Source organism: Syngnathus leptorhynchus, chromosome 18 (genome assembly GCF_054491065.1).
Source record: "Syngnathus leptorhynchus isolate UIUO chromosome 18, UIUO_Slep, whole genome shotgun sequence".
NCBI classification, from domain to species: Eukaryota; Metazoa; Chordata; class Actinopteri; order Syngnathiformes; family Syngnathidae; genus Syngnathus; species Syngnathus leptorhynchus.
Window position 1 is genome coordinate 4,246,604 of NC_141212.1, and position 25,147 is coordinate 4,271,750.

The window sequence follows — 25,147 nt, forward strand, 5'->3', positions numbered from 1 at the left end:
GAAGTATTCAATTTGAGTTAATTGATTGCAACAGTGCCAAAACAAAAATCCAACTCCCCTTGCATGTAAATTAGACTGAAGGAAAAAAAAAACTTTCCATCTCCCAGCTAATAGTTGGCTAAAAACAACTAAATTAATGACCATTATGTTTAGATATCGGAAAAGCAGCCATATGGAGCCAAGTATCTGCTGCCCTGCTATAAGAAAGGGGAGCAACAGTTTGCATGTGCCATAAAAAAAAAAAAAAAAAGAAGCAATATGCTCTAAGTAGCATTGCTGGGTGGATTAGTGTCCAAACAAAAGGATGGCCGTTCTAATTAATTTGCCACGGCTCGTTTGCAAGCATCGCGCCATCTCCTGGGGTGGGAATACAATACGATTTATTAATGAGTGTATTTTCACAATGTTGCATCTGGAAAGCTAAAAAGATGGGGGAAAACACAATCCAGGGTGGACCTGGGATAGAATCCAGACCTGGTTTAATTCCCCCGTCAGCACTCAAAATTGTGATGAGTCCAAGGTGTCTCTCTCAGCCCCCGTCGTCAATTGTGATAAGCGGTATATAAAATGGATGGATGGAGGACAAGAGTGATTTGGCATGCTACACTAACTCATGTAATCTTGCTTGAATTATGCCACCAGACATTAAAAAGTCATTATGCACGCCGAGGTCAAAAGCGTACAACTGGTGCTGACGCATAAGTGGCCACCTTAATAGCGTTTTAGATGGGTGCGGTCGATTGCTGAGGTCGGCGTGTCAACGTGATGCTCGGAGTAAATTTTAGATTTAAATAGGGACTCCCGAATCATATTTATAAAAAAAAAACCAAACAAACATCAAATGGCGTGTCTTTTAATGCCCGCTGCTCGGGCTCCGTGTGATGAATCAGTTTTGATGGCTGTATTGCCTCATTTGCGAGTCAACGAGGAATAAATCTCCACCCAAAGTAGGACTCGCCTGCTTTGCCTCCTAAAATATTGCCCGCACCTGATTTTTAAACTCAAACCAGCTTTCTTGACTGATGTTTTGACGGTGACATTAATAACGCTAAGTGACGCAAATGTTCATTCTTAACGCTCCACGCGCACCAGCTGCAAAGTCGCTTCGGCTCCACAAAGTCTCCTCGAGGCTTCCGTGGCCTAAATTTACCCAAGCTTAGAACTTTAAGTTGAACCCCCGGGGAGCGTGGGAAAGACTGGTTAGCGTGCATTTCGTGACGTCACACCCGCAGATGCGCCCTCTTGCAAAAAAATCGCCGCTCGTCCGCCAGATTCGGGTGGCGACATCAATGATTTTGTCGCATATTAAAATGATTTGACATGCTCTGTTTGCTGCATGGCCTTTGACTCTATCAAACTCAAATAAAAAAAAAAAGTCTGATGCATCAGTAAACATCTTCTGCACAATTTGTGTCATTCTCCGTTCTGAGTGCAGTTCTAATGGAGAGTCAATTTGTCCTCATCTGCATTTGGATCCATTATTCATGTTTTCTGTACACACGGCTCGCAGTTTCTCGCTTTTAGGCTATTTCTCATGTTCACTTTTTATTTCCCCCACAGCAGTTTCCCTTCTGTGTTTTCCTCTCGACTCTGCTTTGAAGTCCCGGCGCCAGCCCGAAACCAGCCGCCTGGACAAAGTGAGATTTTTTTTTTGGGGAGGTTAAAAATAAGTTAAAATTGATTTCACCCCAATAGAACCCACAAATGCCAAAATTTGTTCGACTCAAACTATTTGTGAACTTTGTGTATTTCCCGCCCTACAGATTGTTTGAACAAAGACGTTAAACCGAACCTAACAAGAATTATTACCCCGCTACCACCACCGAGACAACTTAACCCAGCAATCAAGTGAGTGGAACTTTTCAGAACTCAATACTTCTGACATCATAGTCCCACTTGTTCGACCGAGCCAGCGTAATTAAACATTACAGTACATTGAAAGGGGCAATAAGATGAAACTTTAATCATCCCCGAGGGGAGCTTGGACTGTTGAATGTCGTCTAAAAATGTAGCAATGCAGTAGAAGTAAAACAGCCCCCCCCCCCCGCTTGTGGTTTTGCAGATACATACTGCGCATAAGTACACACTCATCCATAATGATGTCGGCTTCCTCGCTCGGCCTTGTGTATCTCCTTACTTTCATGTGCGCTCAACAGAGCTTCTTTCCATTTCAAAGCTGCAACTACAACGTCTCCACTCTCTCGCATTGCCATCTGCAACGGCATCAGGCCAGGTAGCGCTGGAAAACGGAAAAAAGACGGCCGCAGGATGTGGCGTGAATGCATATCGTTAAAAAGAAGAACCCGCCGTTATGTTTTTCAACACAAGTTAAGATTTTAATCGTAAATGGAGTACATGAACAAAATCACAATTGCACAAAGTGTACTCAAGCTTGTTATGCACACGCTCACACAACAGTTGGTCTTGGTCCCTCATTAGATTTCGCACGTGTTTTGCAATCGGGGTTGATGTGATCCCCAAACAAGATTGTGATTGCAATTCTCTTCTTAACACAGTCTGTGGGGATTTAATATTGCTTATTTCTAATGCTGCGTTTTGATGGGCTCCAGCCATAAAAATGAAGTGAAAGCAGATTAGAAAGAAAGCAAAAGTCAACAGAGATGACTGGTGTTTCAGACATTTCAGCACAGGGGATTAATATTTTGTTGCCCATTCCTTCTCACAGTTTTTGAAGCAAGTTTTAGTGTCCAGAAGACATGATTTAATTGGCCTTATCGCCTGAGCAGATCACGCATCGCTTGACTGGCATTGATCTTGCTGAGAAAAGCGCCTCTTGTGTGTGATTAGTTCTTGATACAAGCACCGTATGTGAAATCCATTTTCAATTAGTAAATGGTTTTATATAAAGGCTTGTGTGCAATTGAGAAGTCAGATTTGGAAAACTTCAAAAATGAACCCGACCACACAGGCGGCGCTAGGAAGGGAGCGTGGGGGTGGAGGGGGGGTCACTGCCTCCCCGCCTGAAAAATTCTTGATTGCCTTTTAGGTCTTTTCAGATTTTATTTTTGGAGTAGGGGGGTTCCTTTTTGTTTTGCAGACCCCCCCCCCGCCCCTGACATATCTTATGCAACCAGTGCAAGTCTACTCAAAGAATCGAGCTGTCATCTGGCAGTGTGTGTTGCTGAATTAATTTTAACAGAGGTGATGAGACATTTTTCCACGATTCAGAAAGAAAGCGCTTGTAAATGACAAATTGTGTTAGTTTAATTTAGTGACATGACCTGTAAAAAGCAGGGTTAATATTTAATATCTGCTAGTCGAGCAGGCTCGACGAGAAGTACCGTGACCAAGAGAATTTTAAATGCTGACGGAAGAGTCGAGAGGTAATAGGTTGGCAGTCAGCTCTTTGGCCAATCTGGTAATAGATTATATTAATACTTTGAAGTGTCAATCTCAGCTCAGCAGGAGAAAACGCCCACGTAGTCCAGGATTTCATCTTCCTCCATCTCACAAGTGTCACCCAGTCGCAGCCTTTAAGTGGACTGACGTTCTCTTCACTATACAACCTGTCTGTGGCAGCCATTTTAATATAAATGGCTTCAATGTGATTTGACCACTGAGTCCACATTTAGAAGGAAATTGAAAGAAAAAAAATAGGTCTCTGTAAGGGTCACGTTTTCTTCTGCTTCTCACACCCAGAACAAATCTTTATTTTATTTGCAGCGGCAGTCTTAAAAGCATGGCTTGGCGGTGACCCAATTACTCTAAGTTGTCTCTCCCCTGCTAGCATGTAGCCGCGTCCCTCGCGGGAGATTCAGCTTGCGGCATGCGGACGATCCATCATTCCTTTTCTGCCACCTCCCTCTCATCACATTTGTTACTGTCACGCAAACACACATGCTTCCAGGCATGCACCCATGCACGCCTACAGATGGTCTGCAAAAAAAAAAGAACAATAATAGACAAATCTCCATGTTTGGACAGATGATTGGATTTACTCTCATGTGCATCTACCTTCAAACACTCCTACACATTCTTGTGTCACACCTTGACAATTCTTCTTTATTTTGGCAGGCTCATCACTCCCCCGCTCGTTGTTTGTATAATCCTGTCAAAAAAAATTTCATAACGTACTGGAAAACATATATCCAATGTTTCTTTTAAACATGGCTAGCTACAAGCGTAGCGTCCGTGCTAGCAAGTGACAGCCAGTGCGAGAATGCACTCCGAGTCAATAAAGCCAAGCAGATTAATGGAGACCTCATCTCTAATCTCTGGGCATTAGTTTAATGATAGAAATGCCGAGGCAGACTTCGATTTGAGGCGAGCCGCTGCTTTGCCCACTGGACCTTTCTCTAATGGATCCAAAACAGGATTCCACTTCCCTGTCTTGGTTCTCATTTATTCTCCGTGTGTCACCTTCTTCCCTTCTGGCTGCTCAACTTTTTCCGATTCACAAGGAGGTAGAAGGGTTATCAGTCCATCTGACAATCAAAGCCTTCTGAAAAGTACTTGCACCGAGCCAGATTCGGGTGACAGGCTGGAAGGCTGGAAGAAAATGTACTGATGTTTGGTTAATAGAGCCGCCCCTAAAAAGATGAAAAAATACCTTCTGTGAGTAAGTCTGAGTCCATCATGGCACCACGACAACACTTGGCAGGGTCCTCATGGCACGTGGACAAATCCAAAGTGGGCTTGGAACCTGCCATCCCATAGTTTCCTTTCTTCCAAGAAGGTTGGCTGGAATTATCCCCAACATATCCAAGTCAGCCAAGCATCTGTTGTCAGGAAGTAAATCTGGGGAGCATTTTTGGAGATCACCTCATTGAATCCTGAGAGCATGGTTTGTGCAACAATAAGGAAGCCATGCCTCAATCTAATTGGCTGAAGTTGTCCTCTAAACCGCTCGCTTTGCGTGTTTTCTGAAAAGGCGGACAATCATCTGATAAAGAGAAAAAGCCTCTTTCTTTTTTTTCGGCGCATTGCCAAACTTTTTCTGCTTTTCTCACATGAAACGCGGCTCCATTTAACCTGCAGGAGAGCTTTGTTCTGTATGATTCCTATTTTTTTTTCCTCTCAAAGAGCCCGTATTGTGTTGTATGTGTCTGAATGGATACACACATGAAATTAGCCTGCCATTTTCTTCTTGTGCACTCTTCAAGTGCTGCAAATGAGAGATTTGTGGCTGTCTGGCAATGTGTGTGTGTGTGTGTGTGTGTGTGTGTGTGTCACCGTGCACCTCTCAGCACAGCAAGACAAAGAATTCACCGAGCGAACACGAGGTTGGAAGCAATTGCCTCTATTTTCAGAGCCTCCTCTTGCTCGTGTGACATGCTCACACTGCATAAAAGCAAACGGCTGACATTTTTTGCCGTCTTACTCCGCCAGTGTCTTTGCTCCCGTGCGCTAATTGACTGCGTTAACGAGTGCTTTAAAGAGCATGTTAAGTGGTGTATATGACAGCTCGATGAAAACGGTGGTTGGCACCAACCGGCGTGGGTATAAAGTCGGGTTCAGCCGCGAGAGCTTCATCGGATCCAGAAAATCTATGGTCCAGAAGCCTTCATGGGGTGCTGTAGCCACTCTGAGTTGTAAAATCCATGACGGAGAGATGACAACAGAATGCTCTTGATGAACTTTGAGACCTCCTTTTGTGATTTCTTTCCCGGTCAAACAACCGCTGAGTACATATACGAGTCACCATAGCAACGGCGTCGAAAACTCTGCTTTGACTTTTGATTTCAAAATCCAGGCCTAGCGTCAATTCGGCTGTTAATTAGCCCTACTGTACGTCACGTGTGGGAAGATGAATCTTTTCTCCGAGCCCGTCGTCATTAATGTTTCTTGAGCGCTTGCAGTAATTATACCCGAGAGCTGCTGTTTGGCAGACACACTTGCTTATAAAGGAGTCGTTCGAAACACCCCGCGCCTTTTTATCGCTTTAAGTTACTGCTGTCTGTCGGTCTGTTTCGGTGACTTTTTACTCTCCGAGGTTTCAAGAAAGATTTTCAGTTTATTACAGATGTGGTGGGGGGGCTTTCTGTGCACACTATCAAAGGCCTGACAACAAGCTAGCGCCTGCGGGTGGGTGACATCTGCCGAGTCAGACAAAACAAGGCGCACAAACAGACACGGTGATTTGTTCTCGCTGGGCTCGGCATACCATCAAAGACGAAAAAAAAAATTGGAGTTGGACAAAAATCCGTTTTTAGAATGTAAGACTTCTTTTATTTTTTTATTTTATTATTAATTATAATTATTTGTTATTTTATTATGAATTGTTTTATTTTTTATTCTTTTTTGATTGTATTTTTATTTTCATTTATTTTTTATTCACGAGATTGATCAGATTGACATTAAATAAACAATGTCCTACGTTGCCCGCACTGTACAGAGCTTCCCGATTTTCTATATCATAAAAATATAATTTTGGTCTCAAGCGTTCCCGACAACAATACGCACATGCTTACAAATTTAAAGGAAAAACAGATGCTATTCAGAAGAAAAAAAATACAATAGGATTCATAAAACACCCCGATGAATAAGTAAGAGTGCTGCTGTCAAAAACAAGTCTTCCCCAATGTCTTAGTAATTTTTTTAGGGACAAAAATCCCTCTTGACACTGAGATCAGACGCACAAAGGAACACAATCTTCTTTCTTCCAGGAACTGTAAGCAGGCCTCACTTCCAGACAATATGTCTTTGATTCAATATTATTCCACTGATGATTTAAATCCCTGCACATCGTTTGAATGTTTTTTTTGCTGCTTTGATTCCGAATGAAATAAATCCAATAAAAGTGATTTAATCGGAATTTATGCTTAGAGGTGCAAATGAAGTGCCTTAGCGGGAAACGTAGGATGTAAGCAAAAAAAAAAAAAATCTGGTTAGTTGATAATTATGGTTGTAAAGCTTGACCTTTACAATGCTCAAATAAAATATGACAAATTAGGTTCTCCAGCGACATATTGACGACCCGAATCATCAAAAGCGAGAAATAATTCTTTTAAATCACATGAACATTTTTACAAGTCATCTGTGTTGCGATGTTTTTATTCCTCAAGTATTTTCATGTTCTTTGTATTTCAACCTTTTGGATGATTCCTCTCCAGTTTGTCAAAAGGAGAGCAAAAGAATTGAGAAACGCACAGTACTTAAGTTCTGACAGACTTGAATCTTTCACGCCTCCGCCAACTTTAAAAAGTCATGAGCGGAATACTAAGCACGCATATCGGTATTCTCCGACACGGGCGCCACGAGAATCTTTTTCCGAATCAAGAAGACTGACACTTTTTAGCCGCTTAAATTGTTTTTGCTGATGCGGCGATACGCTAAGTGAGACGGATGGTTTTATCCCAGCTCATTGCATAATGTCAATAGACAATCAGCCATTTGCTGAATTCTCACCCTCAAGGTAATTGGGCCAATGCAATTAGTGCAAGGAGACTCCTAAGTGTTCCCAAATGACGACAGCCGACACGGCAGCTAGCCGCTTAGCGGCTTCCACTCCAGACGACACTCCAACGTGGAATTTAAGTCAGGAGAAGTGAATAGTTGGTCATGTCTTTTACAAGTTATCCATTCCAGGCATGCTCATCTCCTTGACCTCACCTCATCATCCAGTTTACCCCGCTCCCCCCGGGTTCCTTTCCAAATAGCTCATCTCTTTCAACTTCGGCTATGATGCAATACTTTCCGAGAGTGATGTGCCTTCTTCGCCTCATCCTTTACGTCTTTCATATCTGTCAATCCAAAATCCTCGTTGACTCGGCTCAAATCAACAATTCGGTCACATCGACCGGCGCGTTGCTATCCGTCTCCCGTCCATCATTTGTTGCGCAAATTTTTCATCTTTTTTCTTTCTTTTTTTTTTCCCCCAAGGGCCACGGTCGGCCAATTCCAGTCAGTCGAGACGACAACCTATCAAATGCGTCAGCTTTGAATGAAACGGACAGTTGGCTGGGAGGCAAGCTGTGATCGTCGCTTTGATTCCAGAACGACAAATATGAAAATTCACCATGTCTCCCTTAGAAATGTAATTTGGAATTTAAGAATGTCTTCATTCGGACTAACCTGTCCGCTCCTGATAGAAGTCCCAAACGGACTCGTTATCACCCGACACTTCATAAGTGAATCCCAATTGGACACTCTCCAGAGTCAAGACCCAGAAATCAGATCGTGAGTGATTGTGACACAGCAGAGTCCCTTCGCCGCTCTGCGTCGGTGTGTGCGTGCGAGCCCTTCGTCTCGCTGTCGGACATTTAGTCTTTTAAAGAAGATTGCTTCGCTGCTTGGAGTGCGAGTGAAGCTCTTCCGCTCTCAATTGTTAGTCTATCAAAGTGGCCCCGTGGTGCTAATGCTAACGGTTAATTGAGGGGAAACGGCGGCCGACTGAGTTATCGCGTAAGAGAGATGTGTGACAAAACATTTATAAATGTGGTTATACTAAGGAAGTAAAAAAATAATATCAATATTATGTGTTGCATATCGTTTCGGTTGATTTGAGCGACTGCTCAACATCAGCTGTCGGCCATTTTGCTCAGGGTTTTTTTTTTTTAACCATCAGATTCATTCCATTGTCGATAGGAAGTGAAAATTCCCATGGAAACACGCAAATGGCAATTCTCCATCCAGCATTAACCAAAGCACCTTGTCAAGGTCGCCTTTACAAGTAGAACAATACGAAAGGCAACTTCTGAAAGAAACATCTTACCTCCGACAAATCAAATACCCATTCAGCTCTGTAGCTGAGGTGTTTTTTTTTTTTTTTTGCTTTTTTCTCTCACGGTTGGAGAAAAGAGAAAAGAACAGCACCTGGAATCTAAATTTAGTCCCAGCAACACTGATTTGGCCTCCCCCGCTGTGCACGACTTGACTCTGGCACATTGTTTGGGTGTCAAAGAAGAAACCGGGAATGGTCGCCTCGTTGGACGCGACACTCGCGGCGCTCTTGTGCGCCTGCCGTCAAATTGCCGACGTATCGCTACAACAAGACAGGAGTGTGTCACCGAGGACTAAGCTGTCACATATCTGGAGAAGTTTTTTTTTTTTTTTTGGGGCTGCACACAAGGCAGCAGTCTGATTTACATGAAATATAAATGCTCTCTTTGCTGAGTATTCAGTTTTACGCATTAGTGCCATCAAGTAGCTTTTTTTTTTTTGGCTAGTCACAGTAAATTCCGTTTGCTCTTAAGTAAAAATCTACTTTACGGTCTGTGTGCTCTCGCTTGTTGCCACACAACACGTTGTGTTGCTTTGTTTATGGCCAACATGAATCTGCTACGATGCTGATGAATGCTCCCCGGGCAGCGGCTTTAGCGAGATGAAAGCCCCTCCAAGCTGTCTGTGCTCCTTGGTCCGCTTTGTTATTTATCTGCATTGTGGCGAGGTGGATCACACCCTCTTCTGTCTGTCTGTCTGCGTCTGGCGTCCCATCTTGTCACCGGAGCTTGCTACTTGTAGTGAACTTCGACTCGCGCTTTCGGCTGCAGCAAAAAGTTTTGCGTCACTTTTGATTCACATGACACATTAGAAGTTCTATAGGGAAATACAAATATATTGAAGTAGTATTTAAAAGGACCACATTGTCAGTATCTTGAGGACAGATTCAGTCTATTTCTTTTTTGTTGTTGGCATTTTTATCTGGTGTTGGGTTGTAACTTTTTTTTTATAATGAAAAATACGTGCCTTGGCTCGATAAATGTTCAGAAAAATATATTCAGTGTAACTTTTACCTCATAAAAGTGCCTTAAATATACCTCACGGCTCTGGAGGGTTACATTTTGTCTTTCCTTTGCTTAGTCCGCCTTTGCACTGGCATTTATTCAAATAGAGGCCAAATCGACTCTCAACACTCTCTGAAGTTGAGTAAATGGATTTTAGTTAAGGAAATACGACATTCCGTAAATTTACTGCATGGTTAAATATTCAACTGAAACGATTGAATTTTTATGTAAATACTCTTTGGTATGTTAATATGGATGAAAATTTCAGGAGCATTTTTTTTTTTCCGAGTGGCACACTTTAAAATAGTTTAAGTGCATTACTGAGCTAGAAATACATTAAAGATAAGACATTAAAGTTGCATTCAAATGACACAAAGAACACAAAAGCAAAAACAAGTAAATAGTTTAAAGTTTAAAAACGAGGTACATATTTAATGTTTGATGGAGCTACGGTAAACAATGTTTCACGCTTGGGTACAGATGAAAACTGCGGACTGTCGAGCTGAAACGTGATTCGCTTGCTCTGTAGCTTGTGACCCAACAAAAATCGGATTTTTTTTTTCCGAGGGCCATTTTGTGCTCTATTGAAAACTAAATTTAAATAAAAATAAGTACAAGAGAAAATGCTAGAGAAGAATTAAATACAAATAAATAAATAAATAAATAAATAAATAAATAAATCTTACTGAGCTAAACGATCCCAAAACGGAGCAGGCGTCAAATCAAATCCAATTAACTGGCAACGGATCGGGTCGAAGTTAAATTGGCAAGTAACACGAGTGGAAAGCTAGACAATAAAAGTGGCAGAAAATAAAATGGATCTTGGCTGGTATTTATTTGTCAGTCTATAGAAACTGTCAGCTATGCCCCAGGTACCGTCCACTTACTCAATTCCTCATTGGGAAAAAACAAAACAAAACTTTTACACAAATCGACGTTTAATTGTTGAATCCATTTTCAGACTGATTTAATTTCATGAATACTTTAATCAATCTAATTTGCAAACATGAATAGGACTGTTGTTTAAACTTCAAAGATACATTTGCGCTATATACCCATCAGCATTTTTATTAACTGGGTCAAAAAAAAACACGTCGGCCCTCTTTTGGGCTGCTTTGAAAATGATGATTATGGAACAAATGTTCAATCGCTGTTCGGGAAGTCGATCTTGGGTCACAAAAAGTAATCCTCAATCTAAGCCAAGGCTGCCCCTGCCCTTTAATGATTCTGATGACTTTGTACTCTGAATACCAGCCACAAAAACTCAATTATATTTTATCAGACAGTCATGTGAGTGCCGCGTTCGAATCGAGCCATCTCGGGGGAAGCTTTTTATTAAAAAGTCATTGGTTGAAATATGGACGTCACCTGACTCAAATGCATTTATCCTCGGCGAGTCATGTAAATGAATTGCAAATGGATGTCAAAGAGCCATTTCCCCTGGTTGTTAATATTCAATTTTTTTGTAGATTTTTATTTTGGATGGAACTGATGAACATGTCTGGGGGAAAACATTTGTAGGGCTACAATAACCTTTCATCCTCCTCCTATATTTTGATTACTTTTTGGAGAAATTGGTCCCTTAGGAATTGAAGTCACACACACACTCACCCTTCTCTCTCTCTCTCTCTCTCTCTCTCTCTCTCTCTCACACACACACACCTTTCACCTGTATGCGGTTTTAAATCAAGTTACACTCCAAAAGTCTCGGAGTAACCGGCTGATAAAATATAGATGTGCTTGCCTTGTAAAAAGCGAGCGAATGTGACGTGAATGAATTCTCTCTTTGCTTCAGAACTGGAAAGGGAGGTGTGCGCCAAACATCCATTCACACATTCACACACACTCCCCGGGCCTGACGAACATGATGAATACTGCATGTAATTGTAAAGAAGAAAAACCAAGGATGAGCTGAGCCAAACGTAAGTGCTGCTTCTATTTCTTTCTTTTTTTTTTTTTTAATACTTTATACAACATTATGTGTGTGCTATGAGAGATAAAGCAATGCAGGAATGTAAGAGAGAATATAACTCAATGAAAAATGCAAGGCAGTTCTACCCTTCCTGGCTCATTAAACAAACAATGGGTGGCTTTTTTTTTCTGGCCAAGAAAACAGTTTAGTACAAATTAATTTGTCTGTTTATCAATCTTGCCAGAATTTAGTTACTGTAATTAACATGTCTTGTGATTTTAATCTTTTGACTGGGGCTCATTTTAATGCAATTAAATTGGTTTTTCTTTTTTTTTTTTTAAAGCCTGAAATTACCCAGTACGCCTCCTTGATTTGCTGTCCGCAATTTTCTGGAAAATGTTTTTGTTGCCTGGCAACTAATGTTTGGGGATTGTTGAAGGATATTTCTAATGTTTCCTGCCAAAACAACGGTAATAATGTCAGATGGTTTCGAGAAGATAGACAAACAAACAAACAAACAAACAAATAGATAAATAAATGGAGTCGGGAGGCTTAAGACGATTAAGGTAAATTCGAGACTTTTGTTGAGTGAAAGTCCTTACTTTTGATCCCCACTTTTCATACTCATGATTCAGCGGGCGGGATTATCATCTTCAAACAGCTCCGCCTCCATGGCAACGTGCCCTTGATCAGTCTCAAGCTGCTTGGCGTACAGTAGCTCTTCCCAAAGCTTTTCTTTGCACCGAGGTGCTAAGTTAGAGAATACAAATGAGACATACTTCCAAAGTAATTGCCCTCAAATCCCACTTAAACGCTCGCCACCTTACCAGAAGTTGTCATCCATACAAATGAGCGCCATCGTGCACCTATTAAGACCCCTCGCGCGCTCACATTAGCAGAGGGGCACTTAAATTGCATTTTCTATAAACTTTACGGTTGTTTCATCAGCAAATGTGCATTAATTATTGATATAGAACACTGACTTTTTTTTAATTATTATTATTTCAAAGCTTCTTTGGCCATTTGTATGCTGTGTATGAAACAGTCATAGCTAGCTACACGCCGATTGCTACATGCTAACTGCTGTCGTTTGGGCGTTTTGGGTGGAACTAGCTGATACATTATTATGCCAAGACAGATTACTGCACAAGTTGATATTTTGCTGCTCAGCAGTCTATTCGTGAGAATGACGGCCACTTTGCATGTGGGTCCCCTGGCACATGTGTGAAGTGTATTCCCCCGCAGCGGTGTCAGGCAGCCTAACATTTGCATAAGCTTGTCACGCGACCAGTCCCCGGAGAGGAAGCCCAAGCATGTAATTAAAACGATGTTCTCGACACGATTGATTTTCTTTTTTGGAGGTATGGAAATTGCAAGCGTTTCTCGTCCTCAGTTATGGAAATTCCAATCAGGTTCTCGGTTTGAATGTATCCCCCAGAGAAGACAATATTGCGCTACTCGTCGTGTATTCGTGTTAGGATAAATCGGAACAAGTAGTAAAACGAGAATGAGCAAATTGTCAGAAAATCGACTTTGTCTTTTGTTGTGGAGTTGTATTCCAACTTCCTGTGGTGAGTGATGGGATCTTTCGGATCTCCAAAGCTCCTTGAGGTCCCTATCGCAGCAAACGCAGCCCCAGCGCATGAGTTTCTATGGTGACAGAATTGGGACGGCTCTGTCATCATGAGTAGCCAAACTACAACAGGATGGGAATCGATTAATAAGTAAAGCGGTGGGACAGAAAGAATTCCAAATTGCTCCACAGCAGGCAGGCGGACCACCTCGGTCCTCCCAGACCCGATCGTCTTCGGTCTTAGGTAACCCATTTGGCATCAACTCAGCGAGCTTAAAAACTGTGCTTGAGGTAATACCTTATTGCACCAGGTTTGATTTATTTATTTATTGTGAGGTAGTGAAAATGGAGCATTGTACCGTCCAGTCCTGAGCCACCATAATCCCTAGAACAGCATGAATTGAGAAGGAATGAGACTGGAGTAAAATTCCCAATGAAATTTGAGATGCAGTGCAAAAGAATTGCGTGCCCGCTGTTCACTTAGCCATTAATCTGTCACCTCCCACTGCCGACTCATCACGGTGGCACAGGAGGAGGTCGCCCAAGCGCCCAGATACTTTACACTTTGTGTTTGATATTTGGGAGACATGAATGGGAGTCTTTAAAGAAGTCAGACTTAAAGGAACCGAAAATGAGGGATTTTGTTTTGCTTTTCATTCGATGACACATTTTTTTCTTCTAAACGGTGAAACTCGATCTCGTCCATGTCACCACATGTGGCCTCGCACCAGTACAAATCCGTTTAGTCCCAGTCCCAGTACCAAAGTGAAACTATTTCCCAACAGCCAATCCTAGAAAAGCATTCAGCCTACAGCGAAGGGTTTATCAGATGCTTGAAGGTTTATGAGGCATCGCTGTTTATCAGCTCCTATCTGTGTCGTAGTGTATAATCTTTATAGCGGTTGAAAAACAGCTGCGGGATTTGCAGCGTGGCAATAAGGTCAACCCGGCCCATGCGCCGCCGTACCCGAGCGCCGCTGATCCACGTGCTCGGCCGCCGTGTAACGATAACTCAGGCGGCGACACAAAACACTATGCCAGCTCATAAATGCATAAAAGAACAAGTTGACGTTTCCGGGCGGATCCAGCGGCGTCACGGGACAGGAGGTCATCCAAAGCGAGGGCTTTGGAAGCTTCTCCCTCTTCGTCCCAGCCCCCCCGATTCTCGACGGATGATTAATGGGAGGTGCTGCTCAAGCCGAATATATTTAATGTCATCTGCAATATCATCGCACAGCGGCCTGGATGTCATAAATCCCCGTGGCGGGTTGTCTGTATCCATCAACAAACGCTTGATGGGCGGGGCGAGAATTTTGTGTTTTTATTTCCCGCCGCGTCCGAATCCATCAGTCAATCAGCCGTTGAGTTCAAGTTAAAGAGCGATATCCCGCTTCCGGATCCCATTTATCACATGTCAAGTGTTTTCCTACTTGGAAGGATGCTGCCTGGAAAGAGTATTATTTCAAAAATAAAAACAAATTCTTTAGACTTGTCTCTGCTAATTGATTAGGTTAACATGAGATTTTTCACAACAGGGACATCTTTAAGGATGCAGCGTCGAGAACAGATGTAACGCCGTCTCCAATTTCTCGTGGCGTCGTTAAAAAGTCAAACTTAATTAGAAAGTTAGATCCGAGCCGCAGATGGGAGCCGCAAAATGAAATAATTGTCCATTTGAGCCCAACATTTTCAAGTGTTTAGTCTCGCCGCGTGAATGAATCGAATCTACAGTAAGGGCAGGACACATCAGAAAATCTTAAACGGTAAAGAATAGAAGTAAGAACAGTGAATGGTAATTGAAATCATTAGCACTGGATTTTGAATCGCACTCAGAAAGAATTTTACAAAAGGAAAATGAGATCAGGTTCTTCAAGATAACTAGTAATACACACTCCCTTGAAATTCTTGCCGCGGTTCTGATGCGACGACAGACGATCTCCAGGGGATCCAAAATAACTAAGCCTGAGAATGTGGCAGGCAAGCAGCACAATGCTCTCCAGAGTGTCCTCAGCATGAACCTACTTTCATCTGTAAAAAGAATCGGCGATATAATAGAAGAAATTCTTGCCGCATGGTGAATGTTGGATCTGGCAGTCCTTTTCCTTGCTAGGTTCTTAGAGTCCTATGACCCCGCCCCCTCAACCTCTCCTGGCACTGGCTTATCTCTTACAAACTCTTGACAATGTGCTCCGAGGCAAAACAAACCATCTTGAGCATGTCGAGGTGTTCCACCGCGGAGGAGTTGAACTACCTGAGCTACTTTCCGTGGGTTGAAGGCACCGCCTCCTGCTACCTTTCCGCTAATGGTGGCTTCTTTAGAAAAAAAACAAATCTGCCAGTGTGGAGCATCTGGAATTTGACAATTAAAAACTTTACTTCGCTGACAAATAATACACTTAATCCGAAGCGCAAATAGATTATGTTTACAGACACACACACACACACACGCAAAAGGGTGGCCTTGATTTAAATGTCACTGCGTGATGTTTTGGTTGCTATGGAAACATTCCGGCGAGTTCCTGTTGATGTTGCGCCGTGTTGATTTTCTCCTCAAAAGAACGACTGGAGTTGTATTTGTTCTTTTAATAGGCTCTGCGAGAGGTGTTTGTTGAAAAAGAAAGAAAAAAAACCCCCAAAACTTAAAGTGGTTTAGGGAGTGAGCTTGGAAAACCATAATAACAAGCGAGATTCATCTGCTGACCTACCTGTAGGGCAGTAGATTGAAATTGCCCGCCGGCTAGCACAAATGTCAGCAAGGCACCATCAGAGGCAAAAGGGAAGGATGGAATACTAATTAGGAAGCTACCAAGAATACCTTCGAGGCAACATAAATAAACAAACAAATATGAAATGAATTTCCTTTGCTATTTTACACGCAATGACAATACATTTAATTCCTTTGACGATTAAAAAAAAATGGACACAAATATTTGAAAGGCAGGATTGTGTGTCCGGATTCAGTTTAAGCCAAGCTGAAATCTGAAAAATAAACAACAGAAGGAGAAGAAGCTTAAAGGCAATTTGCAGTATTAAATTGGAATAATGATGACAGTGCCAACTAGGTAAAGCCGCCTCTGGGGAAACTCACAAGCAGACTGCCAAATTCAGCTAATAATACGACACAAATCCGACAGGTGACAAAAATAAAGCCAAAGAAAACCAAAATGAAAGGTTTATAACATACCTGAAGAATGTTTAATCAGCTCCTCGTCAAGTTGATTTTTTTTTTTAGACTGATTACAATCAACATGGCCGCCTCTAACCTCAACTGCTTCTTCCGTCAGCCTGACAAATGTTGCTTTGTTGAGCTTTCGGTGCCCCTCTTCATCTTTCTGTCCCTCTTGCTACACTTCATCTCCTGTGCCGGTAATGGATGCGAAGACCTATTGATTTTTTATTTCTTTTTTTTTTTTTTTCTCTTCCAACTACCTCCATCTGGGCCTCCAGCCATCTCCGGCGCTGCTACTTAAGCTATTAGTGTGGTCCGTCAATTTTGACCAGTTACAGTCCCTTCAGGTAGATTGTCATTTCTAAAAAAAAAAATATATATATATATTTTTTTTTTTTCGGCAAGCCTCACAGTTAGTGTTTCGGTTACGGTTCCGAAGCTATTTTTAAGTTGCTTACAATCTCATTTCTTTCACAACATCTGACAGTTGGACCTGTAAGACACTAAGTAGATGAGTGCCCGCTTTCATATTGAACAAGTTCTTTTTATTTTTTTATTTTTGCTGTGCTGCACCTCGCTGATCATTACAATAGCCAACCCAGGGACTATTGACAGGAGTTATTTTTACTGGGTACTTTGGCTTGAGGGAGCATATAATGATTATCGTGCATACTTTGAAAAGTTTTTCCCCTCATTGCCCCGTGACTACAGCTAAATTTCCCCAAAGGCTTTGCGTGAGCCTCGGAAAAATGTCACACAGTTCAATAAATTGTATCATCAGAAAGCGAATATCCCCCAACGTCCATATGTAGCTCATGTAAAAAAAATATATTTTTAAGTTTTAATGCGTTCATCAAAATGAAATGACCTGATCAGAATAAGGTTCTCAACTTGGGACACATTTTTGAGAACCTTAACAGGTGGCAACTTTAGGAGCTAAGCTGTCCTGGGCAACAATTAATATTTTTATAACTAGACCTCATTTCCCCCCCACATTAAACGTAAGTGAGCCTTTAAATGGAGTCAGTGAATGTATCTCATACATTTGCTGATGTCATCGCTGAGAAAACATGTTGGGCCCTAAGATTGACCTCAGAGGAACACCGTCAGAGTTTGACTTATTTACGAATATAAATGCCACGTTCCAACAGATGCGTGTCCTTTTTCGATTTTTTCCCAGCCACTTAAATGTCATGACCACTCTATAAAGCTTCAGACTCCCAGCTTTATAGCACATATGTTAGCAGAGTCACAAGTGCAGCCTTGAGTGCAGCGCATTTATGTACAGACCAAAAAAAAAAAAAAACATCATGCAGGGAAGCCTTGCCAGGAATCAGCATTAATGAATTGTCTCTGGTTCCTCAGTCATGAGGGTTAATAGTAAAATGTGCTTTGGGCTTACTTAGACTAATTAAACCAATCGCTGGCCCATCATTTCATTAATAGCTTGGGCGCTTTATAATTTTTTTTGTTCCAAGGGCGACCTGCTGAAATTGAACAGCTCAGATGTGTCATCCCAGATCAGACCTTTGACTCCATTTGGCGAATAACTTGTGAGAGAGCTGAAATCATTAGTTCAATCCATCCACCCACTCGTTTTTCACAGTTACTTTTCCAAGCTGACTTTAGGGGAGAGGGTTTTGTAAAATTCACCCAAAATCTGAATAGCCCTTATTTTTTATGGATATTTAAACGCAACATCTGTTGATGTTTGTTACCATGAGTGTTTTATTGGCTGGATGTCTTCTACTTGTGGTCACGTCAGTTTAGTAGGAGTGAACTTTGGCTCCATTACGGCTGATTAGATTGGTTCTCCCGGTGCAGCCGTGGAAATCTTCAATTTTGTGTCCATCCCCTTCCCTTTATCACTCCCAGGAGTTCCCGCTTGTCATTCTTTCACGCATCCAACTTTGGAGATCATTTTGGATGTGCTTCTCCAACTCCCCACTCGCTGTCGTATATCTCCCTTCTTCTGAAACTTTTCCATCATCGTGTAGTTGCTTACACTTTTTATTTCCAAAACACACAATGTCTGGAATATCGAATCGCAGGGGGAAAAAATGGACTGTCTAGGGGGGAAAAAAAAAAAAAAGTCCAGTCTGTTCAAGCTGCTGGTAATTTACTGGGAAAAAAAAAAAAAGATAGCGGAGAGCGCTGCTGTTCCATTAATATAATTTCCTTTGAAGGTTTTCATTAAGATTATGGAACCTGGCTGCAGATATTTTCTCCCATTTACCGGAAGAGCATTAGTGATGTTGACCATGGATGTGGGTCAATAAGATGTTGCCTGCACTCCAGTTTATCTCCTTTTTTTTTTTCTTTTTTTTTTGGAGGGGGCACTGTGCCAGTTAGGCTATTTCATTATGAGACGTTATCTTGCATTATTATAGAAACAGTGCAGGCGATAAGGGAGCAGTAGCTTTTTTGTGTTATGCCTGCAGTATGCAAGTATTCTGCCTCCGCAAGAGATTCTCACCTGCAGAAATTGGGAAATGAATCAAAAACCGTCCCTAGGTCGCAAGTTTTATTGAGCTCTTGAACTTTATGTGATTAATACATTCACACTTCTGCACAATACGGGGGAAGAAAAAACAAAAATCCACGTTCCATTTCCCACCTGCTCATTACAATAACAAGCTCAGACTCTGCCATGAATATAATTAACACTAGAATGGATCTCAGAGGAGAAAAGTGTAAGACAGAAAATATTTCCGTCTGTTGGTAAAAGGCCACTCCCTGACTCACACAGGATGACATAAGACCATTTGTAGCAATTTTGACTCTGGGGGGGGGGAAGACCAATGTGTCCATCAAAATGTCAGCAGAAGAAAAATAGCAGTGTGCCTTTTTTTAGTTTGTGGAAGATAATGCGAGACATACCGTTTTTTTCATTTGAGTAAATATGCCCAATGGTATTTTTGTAGCGTGAATGGAAATACCAATTGTTCATTAGCAGTTAGCAATGACACATTATGTAATAATAAAAAAATCATAATAATACTTTGAATCATCTTGAATCCAGAGTCCAAGAACTCACCTGTTCTGTTTTGCATTTCCGGCCCAAGTCGTGCTTCCTGTCTAAGGTCGCGACATGACGCCATCCATCACTCGAGTTGTGTCCTTGTACTCGACGTCCAAAAGCAAATGGGAAAGAGATTAGAGAAATAAATTGTAAGGTTATGGGTGGATCCGCCTCATTGTGATGAATCATTGTGTTTATTTGACACGGCGAGTGAATTAATTAGGATGTTCTTTTCGATATTCATCTTAGATGCTAATCAAGACCGCTGTTGTCACATTTGGCCTCGGGAAATGCTATTTATAGCTTAGCATTATGTCTACCAATGTAGTTATCAAATGATGCAAAAATATATTCCCAGCCATCCCTAGAAGCAAAATTAATCTTTACGCTTAGTAAAAGGGCGCCGAGCTCAAGGGCAAAAACATTCGTATCTGGTCTCATCCCATTTTTAATCATTGGTTACATTCTGTGAACGTACCACCTTCGAGTCTCCAATGGGGGGGGCAAGTCTGGAGATGAGAAATTAAAAAAAGTGCAAAAGGGTGTCTGTCGCGCTGCCACGTCAATGCCGACACACCTCGTAATTGCTGTCAGCAATGCCTGTCCAATTTTTGGTGAGCTCGAGGAGGTGATGCTAGGTAGGAAAGTGGACAGGGGAAGTGAGAAGTTATTAACTTAAGAAAAGAAAAAGAAAAAGCAGTTGCTAGACAGTACAAATCAATCCACAAGTCCTTTCTTGTGCTGCCAGTATGTTTTGGGTCGTTATCTTGTTGCACGAGGAAGCTTTTGTCTGTCAAACTTTGTGATGTCCGTTGTGTGTGGGATCAGTGGGATACCATCAACCCCCCCCCCCCGATTATTAAGGTCGTTAGATTCTCCCAGCCACAATTTGCAGTAAACGTACAAATATTGCGACTATTTATCTCCAAACTGCAGAAAGAAACAAAAAGTTCATTTACGCACCTTTTTTCATGCCCTGCATTCTAATTAGCTTTCATTTAAAGATAGTGTTTATTGCCTACCCCTGGAGAATGTGAATATAATTGCAATATGTTTTCAGCTTGGGCCTGATGATAATTGAGTAACTATAGAATTGGAAAATAATCATCCAACTAATAATAATCCGCCTCGTCAGTGTCTACCTTAATACGTCTCACTTATGGAAGGATTCGTGGGGAACGTATAAAGAGAATAAATATGGCGGCTACTTCCCGCGGTTCACAAAGCGGCAACGTCATGAGGATTTTATGAATATTCATAAGCATGTGATTGGCAAGCAGGCGGCTGGGGGGGGGAAACGGCGTGCGTGTTTACGTGCGTGTTTGTCCAGAAAGCCTCCTCAGGGAAGAAGCAAGGCGAGGGGTAGTGAAAGATAAATGGGTTATTGCCGTGGGCAGTGGCACATAAATAAAGCACACATTCCAAACCCCTCAAGTCAGAGGTTCTAACGAGAAAATGTAAACACGTCAGGGAGCGCCAGTTTGGATGTGTGTTTGTTCAAGCTTCGGGAAAGTAGACATATTTTTTCGGGGGGGGTCTAGCAGGTGTAGACCCAGCTGCGAGCGATAGCGTGTTGACAAAGAGCGAGTCGCAGTCAATAGGAAGGATTTTGGTGACGACCCGGCTCGTGGATGAACCTCAGGGGCGGGATTGCCAAACCGGGGTTAAAGCAAATGACATCTTCGTCAGCGACCGGGAATCGATTCGGACTTACCACTGGTTGTTGGTAAGTGAGTGCTTGATCACCATCTCTCCCTGGAAGTGGTAGAAGTGAATAAGTGTGAGTTTTTCCGTTCCAAAGAATTCTCACCATAGTTTGCTTTTGTGCATTTGAATTTATTTGAAAGTCAGGCAATGACAAAATATTTGCTGCAGTTTACTTTGAATAATGGTACATTGATTCACTTGAAAAAAACAAAAAAAAAGGGATTTCCCGCAATATCTTGATGCTTATTTTCGTTTTATTAAATCGATTTGACACATCTTTCGAGACTTGTTTGCATAAAACCAATTTCCATTCAAGTTTGTAGAGCGGTGATGCAAACGCGTTTAAATTTGGTGCAGATCCAAGACTTTTAATCTATTAAAGTTACAGAAACCAAAAGGACAAATTACTCTCCGTTTCGACGAATAGTAACACGTATCAAAACAAATGCTAGCACCAATACGAATGCTATATATAATAGCACCAAAGTAGGTCATAAGTCAACGAAGGAGCATCTTACTGATGTTTCCTTGCAGCTCCCGTTGGTGACGGAGATTTATAATATGCATCTGTTCAGACTCTCTGCTTTTCACGAGTGCAAAAGCGTAAAAATCCAATTATATGGAGTCCTTCTTGCTTATATACCATCAAATGATCACCAGGCGTGATGATCAATACATCACAAAAAAGCATCATTATAAAAAGTAGGCAAACACTACACAGTGTTATTCCGTCATTCACTGTTGCTAAGTGGAGTCCTCGCTGGATATCGATTGGTCATCAAGAGCCTCCTTTTCTCTCCCCCTCAAGAGAAAATAGCCACCATGCAGCCTCTTTCTTGGTGGTGATGGTCCATGTAGATGACCCAGTGTAGATGAATCAAGTGTTTCCCCCTCGGTGGCCAAAAATAAGCTGAGCTAGCATTCCTCTCAACAGCCCGAGTGACACATGATGCAAATTGCTGAGTCAGCATTGGCAAGGAACCCACCCGGCATAAATAGAGCAAGTCTCCGTGGAGTGAAAGCCTGCCATGTACAAACAAGTACGATCAAACAACAGCAGGTTCACGCGCTTTATGCAAATGAGATGCAAATGAGCTCGCCGGTCTATTACTCCAGGCGGGACTTTTGAGTAACTGTCGCTCGAAAACAACCGCGGCGGAGTCGTCGGCTTAAAAGGACGCGTTGCGCAATAGACGAGGAGATCGACGGCTTGAATATTTGAAGTTGTTTATTTAGCGTAAGGGATTGTCAAAGTGTGCGGGCGGGCCTTTTCCTTTCATGCCAAGGGTGTGTGTGTGTGTGTGTGTGTGTGTGTGTGTGTGTGTGTGTGTGTTTGCGTATGCGACAAGAATGATGATTACCGGGATGTGTGTGTTTGTGTGTGTTTGAGCCAAAGGTTTGCATTGTTGTTTTGTGAGTGGGTGTGTGTTTACCCACAAGGTGTGTGTGTGTGTTGGCTTTCACGAGTTGGAATTGTTCCAAGTGCCTCTCGTGGATGTCTTTGTTGTGATTTAGGAAGCGATCGATTTCATAACACTGCTTTTGTTTCTCAGCTCCTTCATAAATAGCAGCGCAAGTCGCCATCGCCCCTTGTTTGTTTTCTTCTCGTTTCCCCCCCCCCGCCGGCTATTTACACCGACGTTACCTCTTCGTTTCATGGTGAAACTCACTTACCTGTATCTCGTCGGGAAGCATCAGAGCCAAGGACGATGATGACAATTTTCGTCGAGAAGAGCCCGAGGATAACAAAGCGGTAGAATAGTTATCCGCAAGAAGATAAATGTGAAAGTTTCTAGGGAAGACAAATAAATAGACCTCACATGACCATAGCGCCATCCGAAAACACTCCCAGACATTCGGACTCCACGACAGTCGCGGTAATAACGGCACATAGATTGATGCTAGCGAGGAAGCGTGTCGCAACATGCTAATCATACTAATGTTACAGCATGAGTAATGACGCCCAACGTGGCGGCAAATGGGCCTCGTTATCACGAGGGAAGGTTTTGATGGAGAAAAGGATTATGTTCTCAATTCCGATGATAAGTAGTGTGACCATGAAGGAAACAGAGGATGAATCCTTTTCTCTCACCTGTGACATTGACGTCGGTAGACATTTTGACAATTTGAATGCCGAGCGATTTTTATTTTTATTTTTTTTGCATCTAAATAAATCCTGCGAGGAAGTTGTATCTCATTTTTCATGACAGGGCAAAAACAAAAACATTTATTTCTGTCTGATAGTACAAGGTCACAGATTCGTTCCAAAAACGTACTTCAGTCAATTTTGGGGCGAATCAGCCATCTCCATCCAATGACATTCCAATTTGTTTCTCCCTTTTTCTGCTTGGAGTTTGGAATGCCGCCTTTCTGGCTGTGCATTTGCATCTCCAAGAAAGCAGAAGGAAGAAAGCTTTGTTTTTTTTTGTTTTTTGCAGCAAGTCTTTTTCTGATGTGCTCATTTTCCAGAGTAGGGGCAGAATTTGGACACTTTCACCACTAATGAAACGGAATGATGATTTTTTTTTTTTTTGCCCGCTCTCATCTACTGTGTCTTTCAAGTTCGACTTCTAATTAGTTGGCCAGCAAAGGAAATCATTATAGGATGTGTTTGAAATTTGATTGGTCGTCTGACCACGTAATATTGAAAATCCAGCCCGATACAACTCATCTCTCCATGTTGGAAATATTTTGCAGCAAAACGATTCACCCGCCCCAGGAAAGATAATAAAACACCGCCGCTCGTTCTTTCATTTTCGACCATACGAGAGAAGCTGTTCATAAAACCGAAATTAAATCTATCCCTCTCCTCACCTTACGTGCAAAAAAAAAAAAAAAAAGCCACAAAAGGATGAATTTGATGGAAGTGAAAGCAAGCTTTTGTGTTGCCACTGTTGATTGTCTGCATCGGAGAGCTTTCGAGGCGGCGCCGGACTCGGCTCCGGGGGGGGGGGGGGATGAGTCGAAGGATTAGGTGCGAAAAATGGCAGCATGATGAAACGGGGAAAAAAGGAGAAGCGGCGACAAACAAGGATGAAGTGAGACAGACTGAAAAGGTGATCCAATATGTTGAGACACAAAATGAATGTTTGAGGCGGAAGCTTTTACAAACTTCAATAAAGCCAAATTGAAGAAAGCGTCCAGTGTTAAATCCCGCCGTCACTCGGGCGAGATGGAAGTCAGCCAGAACTCATTTGTGGCGGGCTCCAAAAAAAAAATCTCCAGCTTTCATCTGTAGACTCTAACAAGCCTACAATCCATCATACATGTAATATGAGCCCAGCTATTAATATGAGGCACATTTCTTCCCGCTGGCTCTCTGCGTGACTCGCTCGGAAGAAAATGGCGGTAGAAATTAGCCTGCCGGCCACTCGTATGACTAACAAGATCACAGTAAACAGAAATCCCGACCGGTCGTGCGGCGGTAATGTGACAAGCTATCCCGCTGCGGCTTTCCGTGTTTATTCCCCGGCCTTCAAAGTCAACATCCGACACCAAAAGTTTTGTCTGGCAATTTAAAAGTGACATTAAAACGTCACTAAGGGATGCTGTCGTTCACTTAAATTTGCGTTATTATATTCTTCGCCGCCGCGGCTAAGCTATAAGAACGGGAAAACGGCTGTCGTTGTTTATAGCTAGCCATAAAAGCCGCTATTTTATACGCACTGTAGTAAGGTGATGGGGAAAGCGTGAAATATTGGCAAATATAGATCGGACTGCATCAGAGGTGATAACAGGACGGGAAAGTTGAATGTTGAATTAATACAGACGCTTTTTATCGGAGCGTTGGGACAAGGAAGTACCTTTCAGTTTTGATGTCTTGTTGACCGCTGGAAAATTACAGTAACATGAAAAAGGCGTGACTCGGTGTGTTTGACCAAAATTCCTTCTCTCCCATTATTGAGCAAATTCATCTTTTAGAGGTTGAGGATGTGTCTGGATTTAGACTAGGGGGGGGGGGGTGTCAAGTTTTATCGAGCGCTCTCTTTTCTTAGTGGGAAGGGAGGAGACGCCCTTGCCAAATGAGCCTGGCGCTATGACAGCCGCCCACGACATCTTTACTGCCTCATCCTCCGCT

At 42.2% G+C, this 25,147-nt stretch overlaps 1 protein-coding gene across 2 annotated transcripts in view; it reads left to right on the plus strand.

The window, feature by feature from the left end:
- Positions 1 to 25,147, plus strand: part of fut8b (fucosyltransferase 8b (alpha (1,6) fucosyltransferase)) — a 95,163-nt gene that overhangs the window by 17,667 nt on the left and 52,349 nt on the right. For both annotated transcript variants that reach the window (XM_085937239.1, XM_085937238.1), the window contains exons 6-8: positions 1,561 to 1,637; positions 1,764 to 1,848; positions 11,482 to 11,608. The gene's annotated coding sequence lies outside the window, so the exon portion shown is untranslated. The remainder of the gene's footprint in view (positions 1 to 1,560; positions 1,638 to 1,763; positions 1,849 to 11,481; positions 11,609 to 25,147) is intronic.